A 10,366-nucleotide genomic window follows, 5' to 3' on the forward strand; every position below is an offset into this window, starting at 1 on the left:
AAAGGGAAAAATAACACAAAATTCATCATCTTCTTCATTAGCACGAAACTTCAAGGGTTCTCCATAGCTAGGGTTTGTTTCAAGCTTTCAGGCTCCATAGTAAGTGATTCCAAGCCCCGTTTTTAATGTTCTTTATGTTTTCGGTGTCCCGGTAGCTCGATAAAGTTTATGCTAGCAATAATTTAAGTTAGGGTTCATATTTGAAAAAATACCCATAGGTGAAAAGTGTTTATTTTGATGTTTTATGATAGAATATGAGGTTTTAAATTATGTTAGACAACTTGTGCTACTCGGTTTTATGTGAAAACGAGTAAAAGGGCTTAATCGGTAAAAATACTAATAGTCATAAGTACATGTTACAGTGTGAATTTGATATTGTCATAGAAGGGAAAAATGATCAGCATGTCATAAAACATAAGAAAATAGGATGAAGTTTAAATTACGAGCCTTGGGGAAAAAGTGCAAATATGTGAAAGTTTAGGGGTAAAAATGTAATTTTTCCAAAGTTTGGGTCAAGGACTGTTTTGATAAATGTGAATATTAAATAAGTTAAATTTGCTATTATAGATCAAGAAGAGCGAAATTTGGGAGTAGATCGGGAAAAGAAAAGTAAAGGACTAAATTGTAAAGTTTAGTCACATTTTGTATCGAGGTAAGTTTACAAAAATAAATGCAATATTCTTTTATTTTACATTATTATTGTAAATTTCCAACATTTATATACTTATTTTTTTGAGAATATTTAAAGTCGAATTAAAGGCGTAAGTGACAGAGAAAAGCATTAGGAAGCCCTGTTTGAACCTTAGGAATGTTAGGATATTGGGGTTGGCGGGACAGACAGATGAAATGAGCCATGTAAGTCCATATCAGATATATGGCTTTGGAGACAGGAATGAGCCATGTAAGCCCATATTAGATATATATATGGCATTGGAGACAGGAATAATTCATGTAAGTCCATGTCGAAGACATGGCATTGGCAGGATATTGATAGACAGGAACGACCCTAGTATCCTTAGTATTCCGAGTGGTTCAACGGGTCATTGTACACGTTAAATTATAGTGAATTATCAGCAAAAGGGAAGGTAGATTATATTTATGAATAGTGAAAGGTCAGGTAAGAAAGAAGGTAAGTGAGTAAAGAAGAAGGTAGAAAATGAGAAGTAAAGAAAGTTTATGAGGCTAGGTGACATTATGTATAATTATTCATTATGTTGAATGTTGTAATTTATTTGCTTGTAAGCTTACTCTCTTTATTTTCTTTTTTTTTTTATAGTTTTTATCAAGCCACTCAGGGATCGAAGGAAATACCGGAAACCCGATCACACTATCGACGAAATCACATTGGTATAGTTAGACGTTTCATTTTGTGTATGGCATGTATAGGAACTTGGTTTCTTTTGATATGATATGATCAATGAATGATGTGTAAATACTTGCTAGTGATTAGCTAATAGAGTGGCTGATGATATACATGTTTAATAGTATGTATGATTAAGTAGTAACTATCACATGAAAACTAAGAAAAATGTGAAAGTATGTAACACCCCGTACCCGAGACCATTGCCGGAGTCGAACACAAGGTGCTAACAGACTTAATTCATTTATTTTCACAGACCATTTTTAAAAATTTCCAGACAAGCTGGCTAACTGCGTCACTATCACCTTAAAAATCATATCTTGAGTTCCAAAACTCGAAAACCAGTTTTGTAAATTTTACCTGAAACTAGACTCATATATCCATCTACAAATGTTTTTCTAGAATTTTTGGTCAAGCCAATTAGTACAGTTTATTAGTTAAAGTCTCCCCTGTTTCAGGGTTCGACTACTCTGACCTTCATGCATTACGACTTAGATATCTCCTTGTACAGGGCTTCAATACTTATGCCGTTTGTTTCTAAAGAAACTAGACTCGAAATATGAATCTGTACATATAGGTCATGACTTCTAATTATCTCTTTTTAATTTATAGTGAATTTAAAAAGTCAGAACAGAAGATCCAGAAATCGCTCTGGCCCTATTTCACGAAAAATTAAGTATCTCATAAAATACGGCTCATATGATGGTTTCGTTACTTTCATATGAAAATAGATTCATCAAGGTTGGATTACATAATTTATTCACTATTTAATTCCATTCCTACTATTTTTAGTGATTTTTCAAATCCACACCACTGCTGCTGTCAGCATCTGTTTTTAAGGTAAACTTTACCTATTTCATGGTTTTCCATGAATCAACTAGAATTTGTCATACAAAGCACCAAAATGATCATGATTAACCATTCCAATGGCTAATCGTTACCAAACATTTCCATACCTCTCAATGAACAACATACAAAACGATTATAATGCTATGCTCAAAGTATATATAAGCCATTTTCGCATGGCTATCCAAATTTATACAAAACCAAAGGGTACATGACCAACAACAACAAGGGTAGTCCTATACATGCCATTTTCGAGTTCCACCAAAAGTGTACCAAAAGGGCTTTGATAGTGTGGACGACTTGACTTCGACAATCCCGAGTCCGATAGGTGACGAACCAAAATCTATAAAAGAGATTCAAAGAACGGAGTAAGCATTTAATGCTTAGTAAGTTTTGAGCAATGAAATTAGGCACAATTGAAGTATAGCATTCATATGACTAAACGGATAATTCATATACATATTCTCAAAATCATTCCTACTTCACATTTCCAACCCTTGTATTCATGCATAAGGGATCAACTTAACCAAAGGCCGGAAGCTTATTAATCGACTGAGCGAATAATATTTAAAAGGAATCAACTATTCCAATGCATATACAAAACATACCTCATCATTGGGATTTTACGAGCGTATTAATTGAAATTATTACAGCAAGATCACTCATTCCCCAACCAAGTACCTTCGGGATTTAGCCGGACATAGCTACTCGCTCAAATGCCTTCGGGACTTAGCCCGGACATAGTAACTCGCACAAATGCCTTCGGGACTTAGCCCGGAATTAGTCACTAGCACAAATGCCTTCGGGACTTAGCCCGGTTATCATCTGAATATTCATGCACATAACCATAAATCATGACACATCTATATTTCATTTTCATAATTAGAATTCAAACACAAGTCACTTATCAAACATTACCATTTTCGGCTCAATAGCCACATACAAGAGCATGATTGTGATTTGCTTATAACATGATCTAATCGAACCATAATCTAAGTTCCATTACTCGAAAACTTACCTCGGATGTTGTCGAACGATTTCGACGGCTATTCGATCACTTTTTCCTTCCCTTTATCGGATTTAGTTCCCCTTTGCTCTTGAGCTTAATTTAACAAATAAATTGATTTAATTATTTGAACATCAAAAAGAGAAACTCAAGGTACTTAGCCCATATTTACATTAGACATTAGCGTCACATATATATGAAATCATGAATCAAACTCAATATATTAGCCCACACTCTCTTTTAGCCGATTATCTAAGCCAAGATAAAAGCATCAATATGCTTGCCTCTAACCGAATACATGCAACACCAATCTATCTCATGTGGCCGAATATGCATGTCTATGTTGAGGCCAATTATATACTTAATACATTCGACAAATATGGTTACTTGTATTGACTAAATACCATTTTGTTTCAAGTTCAAAACTCGGCTAATACCATATATACACTAGTAATCACATACTAACATTTGCACTTCACCTTAATAGCTAGCTTATCAAACCTTAATTTAACATATAATTGTTCATAACACAATTAAAGCATCCTCTCCATTCCATCGATTCAAAACACATACATTACTCAATAATGTTCAAAATCATATTCGGCCTTAGTACACCATTGTTAGCCGATTTTTCTTCATTTAGCAACTAGTGGACATATGTGCTCATTTACTAGACTCTACTTCACCTAACTACCCTTTCTCATCTGAATAACATGAACAACATTTACTCTTGACATCAAGCATTCTTTAATTCGGCTATTACTAGTATGAGCTTTAACCATTCATATTTTTAGAAAGACCAAGTTCTTTCCTCAATACATTCATCATCAAGATTCAAGTAAAACAATCAAAATTCCTTCCCTTATAACCATAGCCGAAGGCTCTATTCACCCATCAAAAGTGGAAATTTTTGCATGGGCTAAGCAAGAACGATGATAATTTACCTAAAACAAGTAATTATTTCACAATTTCAACACAATATACTAACCTTCCTAAGGATTCAAGTGACCGAAATTCTTCCCCTCCTTTGTTTCTTCTATTCGGCCAAGTTGAACAACAAAGAAAGAACTTTGTTTTTCCTCCTCTTTCTCTAGTCGCGACAATGGGGAGTAAGGGGGAGACAACTTTGGTTTCTCCTCCCACTCACCTTATGTTTTATCATTATTAATTCACTATTTTATTTTCTAAACCCATAATGCTAATAGAAAATTCATATTACCATCTATGACCCATCCATGGCCGGCCACTACTCATAATAAATGGATATTTGACATGCAAACCCTTCATTCTTATAGCATGTATTAATTGATCCTTATAGATTAAACTATCACATTTTGAAAGTGTCATACATAAGTCCTATTAGCTGAATTCACATGCAATCGACTATATCGAAGCTTAAAACTTCCACACATTCATATTCACACATTTTAGACAATAAATATCATATTAAATACTTCGGTGATTCGGTTTAGCGGTCCCGAAACCGCTTTCCGACTAGAGTCACTTTAGGGCTGTCAGAACTCTCCCCCACTTAAGAAATTTTTGTCCCCGAAAATCTTACCGGTAAATAGGTTTGGGTATCGTTCTTTCATAGAGTTCTCGGGTTCCCAAGTAGCTTCTTCCATCCCGTGTTTGAGCCATAACACTTTTACTAAAGGAACCTTTTTGTTTCGCAACTCTTTCACTTCACGAGCTAGGATACGAATTGGTTCTTCTTCATAACTCATATCGGCTTGAATTTCAACCTCGGAGGGACTTATTATGTGCGAAGGATCGATCAGAACGTCAAGCATCGAAACATGAAAACGCGTTGGATCCTTTCAAGTTCAGGGGGTAAAAGCAACCTATATGCAACTGGACCAACTCGTTCGGAGATTTCATACGGCCCAATGAATCTCGGACTCAATTTGCCCTTACGGCCAAATCTGAGTATCTTTTTCCAAGGTGAAACTTTAAGAAACACTTTGTCTCCCACCTGATACTTAATGTCTTTTCGTTTCAAATCCGCGTACGACTTCTGACGATCTGTGGCTGCCTTCAGACTTTCACGGATTACTTTTACTTTCATTCAGATCTTTAATCAAATCAACTCCGAAAATTTTACTTTCACCGAGCTCGGTCCAAAACAATGGTGTACGACATTTACGACCGCATAAAGCCTCGTAAGGTGCCATCTTAATACTTGATTGAAAACTATTGTTGTAAGCGAATTCAATCAAAGGTAAATACCGCTCCCATGAACCACTAAACTCGAGGATACAACATCTCAACATATCCTCAAGTATTTGAATTATCCGCTCGGATTGACCATCGGTTTGGGGGTGAAAAGCGGTGCTAAAATGCAACTTGGTACCCAAAGCTTCTTGCAATTTCTTCCAAAATCGTGAGGTGAATCTCGGATCTCTATCCGACACAATAGAAATAGGTACCCTATGTAATCTCACAATTTGAGAAACATACAATTCAGCTAGTTTATCCAATGAAAAATCCGTGCGTACGGGGATAAAGTGAGCTGACTTAGTCAGTCTATCAACAACAACCCAAATCGCATCTTTCTTACTTGCCGACACTGGCAACCCAGATACAAAATCCATCGTGACTCGATCCCATTTCCATTCGTATCATGATCGGTGAAGTAAACCCGTAGGCACTTGATGTTCGCCTTCACTTGTCGACATACTAAGCACTTGAAACAAAATCGAAAATGTCTCGTTTCATACCATGCCACCAAAACTGACGTCTCAGATCGTTGTACATTTTCGTACTCCCTGGGTGAATTGACATTCGGCTATAATGAGCTTCGTTCAGAATCATCAAAATAAGTTCTGAATTTCTTGGAACGCACAAACGACTTCTGAACCTCAAACAATCGTCATCATCAATTTGAAACTCTGATTCCATATTCGAAACACATTCAGCCCGTTTTGCAACCAGTTCATCATCGACTTTCTGAGCTTCACGAATTTGATGAATCAACAATGGTTTTGTAACACCCCTCGCCCGCATCCGACGCCGGGACGGGGTTCGAGGTGCTACCTGACTTTTACTAACACTTCCATACTAAACAGGGCCATGAAATCTCAAATAATTAAAAACTTTTCTTTTCACATGCAATTTGTCCCTTATGCGAGCTTACGAGGCCCAATACATGCATTCAGGCGGTTCGGGACCCAATCAAGAACTCATGAAAACTTAGAAAAATCTCTTGCGTTAAGGCTTCACACGCCCATGTGCTCAGCCGTGTGCCGAAATAGTCTAATTATCAAGCCTTTTGTCACTCTCACACCACATGCATAGATACATACTTATCCAATAACATACAACGTGGCATAAATGAGCTCTTAAACATCTACAAACATGTTATGCTCGAGTTATTTTCTTATGTAATAAATATTATAGAATTTGCCCATATCATTACCACATACTAGACATAACTATCATTACATCACAAACCATTCATGAAGCATTATTAACTATTTACCAATCACTTAATCCTGCATTAGTTACTAGCTCATCAATGAATCTCAATTCAATCTCTAGGCATACATGTTGTAAGCCACATCACAAGAGATAATAACATACATGCATAAGAATAATCATATGGGCCCATAATGTCATTAGCCGACATAGGCCAATTTACATGACTAATACTACCTTAATAACAAGCCAATGCCTTTGGCTAAATCATAATATTACATACTCACATTAAAACCCTATACATGCCATAGACTTGAATCACTTGAGTTTACTTACTCTGATAACGTTAACTCGATAGGGTGATAATATCTCTGACGGCCTCCAACCCGAGCTAACCTGGAAACTCTAAAAAACATGGGAAAGAAGGGGGTAATCTTTCACTTAGTAAGTTCATATGAAAACAATTAGCAACTCATTAACTTGTTTTATCAATGTTTACAACATATTTTCAAGTTCACTACAAGCTGTCTTTCTGAGCAACAGTCACTAAATTATTTATATCTGGAGCTACGAAACTCTGAATTAAGTTCCATTAATTTTCCCTGAAACTAGATTTATTTTCCTTTCTTTCATAAAATTTCCAGAATTTTTGGTTAAGCCAAATAGTACAGTTTATTAGTTAAAGTATCCCCTGTTTCAGGGTATGACCACTCTGACCCCTGTGCACTACAAACCAAATTTCTCCCTGTAAAAAATTCCAACAATCATGTTGTTTATTTCCCATAAAAATAGACTCAATAAGGAATCCATTCATGTAAGGTATAACTCTTAATAATTTTTGTACAATTTTTGGTGAATTTATAAAGTTAGAATAGGGGATCTCGAATTCATTCAGACCCTGTTTCACAAGAATTCAAATATCAAACAATATGGAATTCTTTTTCTTCCTCTGTTTCTTTCATGTAAAAATAGACTCATTAAGCTTTAATCCCATATTTTATTCTGCCTCTAACTCATTTTTCACTATTTTTAGTGTATTTTCAAAGTTACACTACTGCAGTAACTCAAATCTGTCAAGGCTAAATTACTCATTCATGATCATTGTTCATAATATTAATACAACACCATTTTATCCATCATGGTAAGAACACATATTATGCATCATAGATCATCACATATCAAGGCATTCTCATAGGATTAGTATACATACTTGCACAACTCGTAACATAACTCGAGTGCATACTCACCAATGACTTACCTCATTGGGACCATCATTAACTCTTTCCTTGGATTGCCCGTTGAACACTTGGAATACTAATTAGATACTGGAAAAGCCTTTGCACATAAGTGCCTCAATTGTAGCTAAAGCTACCTCATATCTCATGACATTTCAATGCTCACTCTCGAGCTAGTCATCTAGGCTCATAATTCCTAGTGACATGTCACTCAGATCCTATTCTATTCCTAAGGTTCAAACGGGATTTTTCCTCGTCTATTAAGGCTTTGTCTTATCATATTTCTATTAATCACATACACATTAATATCTGTACAATTCATGTAATGATAACATTTAAATACATGTATAGCATGGTATTGTTTACATACGAACTTACCTCGATACCACAAATGTGAAAAGGACATACTCGTCCATAAATCGATTTCTTTCCGTTCTAGGTCCAAGTCTCAATTTTCATCATCTATAACATCACATTTAGCCTACCAATCAGTCACAATATTCATATGGGTCTAAAATCATATTTTTACAATTTTTCATTTTGACCCTAAACTTTTGCATATTTGCACTTTTGCCCCAATGCTCGTAAATTAATTTTTATCACATTTATTTACTCCTTGAGTCTAGATGAACCATTTTCATAACCATAGCAACTCATAATTTCAACTATTTTACACATTTACAACTCATTTTACAACTTAGCAATTTAGCCCTTTTTAAGGTATTTTCTTGCAATTTCTTTCACAAAAGTTGTTTATTAGACAACTAGGACTTATAATCTTCCATAAAAACACAGCAAACAACACATATATATTCATGGCAAAACCCTAGACTCTTTATCATCTTGCACAAAAGTCCCTCATATGAAAGCTTATGCTTTAGGAGTTCCAAAATACAAAATCATCAAGCAAAGACATTAAAATCACTTACAAGCAAGGGAAATATGTTGCTGAAATTTTCCAGCTTCAAAACTCTTTCTTTGCTGCATATTTCGGTGAAGGGGAAGAGAAAAATGATAGCTTTTTCTTTTCTTTTTTTTTTATTTGTTAATAATAAAACTATTTTGTCTAATTTTGACTTTTCAACTATTTTGTCTCCCATGGCCAGCCATCACACTTTCAATGGCCTAATTTCACTTTAAAGACCCCTAATTTAAGATACAAGGCAATTTAACACCTTTAGGTATTAAAACACAACTTTTACTTTTTACACGATTTAGTCCTTTTTCGAAATTGGACTAGAAATCGCTAAAATTAATATACCAAAATTAACACGCACTTATAAAATCATATTATAACACATAAAATAATACTAAAATAATTTTCTCTGGCCTCAGAATAGTGGTCCCGAAACCACTGTTCCGACTAGGCCTAAAATCGGGCTGTTACATTTCTTCCCTTTAATTCTGCCACTAACACATTGTCGGATAGAACAGACAAGTGTACATTCATCGCTCGTAAAGCAAACAGTGATTTACGACTTAAGGCATCCGCAACCACATTAGCCTTTCCCGGGTGATAGTCAATGACAAGCTCATAATCTTTCAACAACTCGAGCCAACATCTTTGTCGCAGATTTAAGTCTCTTTGAGTCATCAAATATTTGAGACTTTTGTGATCCGAATATACATGGCACTTCTCACCAAATAAGTAATGTCGCCATATTATCAAAGCGAACACGATGGCAGCTAGTTCAAGATCATGGGTCGGATAATTTTTCTCATGTGGCTTCAGTTGTCTCGACGCATAAGCTACAACTCGACCCTCTTGCATCAATACGCAACCCAACCCGGTAGGGATGCATCACTATAAATGACAAACTCTTTGCCCGATTCGGCCGCACTAGTATCGAGCTTCACCAAACAAGTTTTCAGTTGATCGAAACTTTTCTGACACTTTTCTGTCCATTCAAACTTAACATCTTTCTGAAGTAGTTTCGTCATTGGTGTTGCTTTCATTGAGAAACCCTTTACAAAGCGTCTGTAGTAACTGGCAAGTCCCAAAAAGCTCCGAACTTTAGTAATATTTCTCGGAGGCTTCCAGTTAAGTATGGCTGAAATTTTGTTCGGATCAACTCGAATACCCGATGCAGACACCACATGACCCAAGAAGCTAACCTCTCTTAACCAGAACTCACACTAACTAAACTTAGCATATAACTGCTTATCCCGTAAAATTTGCAACACTAATCCCAGGTGTTTAGCATGATCGGTTTCATTTCTCGAATAGACCAAAATATCATCGATAAACACAACTACAAACCGATCCAAATACGGTCTGAAGATCCGATTCATCAAATCCATAAATACATGGGGCATTAGTGAGCCCAAACGGCATCACTAAGAATTCAGAGTGACCGTATCTCGCTCGAAAGCGTTTTGGGTATATCCGAATCTTGAATTCGCAACTGATAATATCCCGATCTCAAATCTATCTTTGAAAACACCGAGGCTCCCTTTAGTTGATCAAACAAATCATCAATACGCGGTAACGGATATTTATTC

The 10,366-nt window shown here is 35.8% G+C and overlaps 1 long non-coding RNA gene across 1 annotated transcript; it reads right to left on the minus strand.

The window, feature by feature from the left end:
• Positions 1-6,678: 6,678 nt before the first annotated feature.
• On the minus strand, positions 6,679-8,923 carry LOC128283435 (uncharacterized). The gene is made up of 3 exons (XR_008273777.1): positions 8,794-8,923; positions 8,243-8,326; positions 6,679-7,034 (listed from the first exon to the last, which is right to left on the minus strand). It is a non-coding gene; the product is annotated as an uncharacterized LOC128283435 (long non-coding RNA).
• Between the last annotated feature and the right edge of the window lie 1,443 nt (positions 8,924-10,366).

The sequence above is a fragment of the Gossypium arboreum genome, chromosome 2, assembly GCF_025698485.1.
Source record: "Gossypium arboreum isolate Shixiya-1 chromosome 2, ASM2569848v2, whole genome shotgun sequence".
In the NCBI taxonomy this organism is placed as follows: Eukaryota; Viridiplantae; Streptophyta; class Magnoliopsida; order Malvales; family Malvaceae; genus Gossypium; species Gossypium arboreum.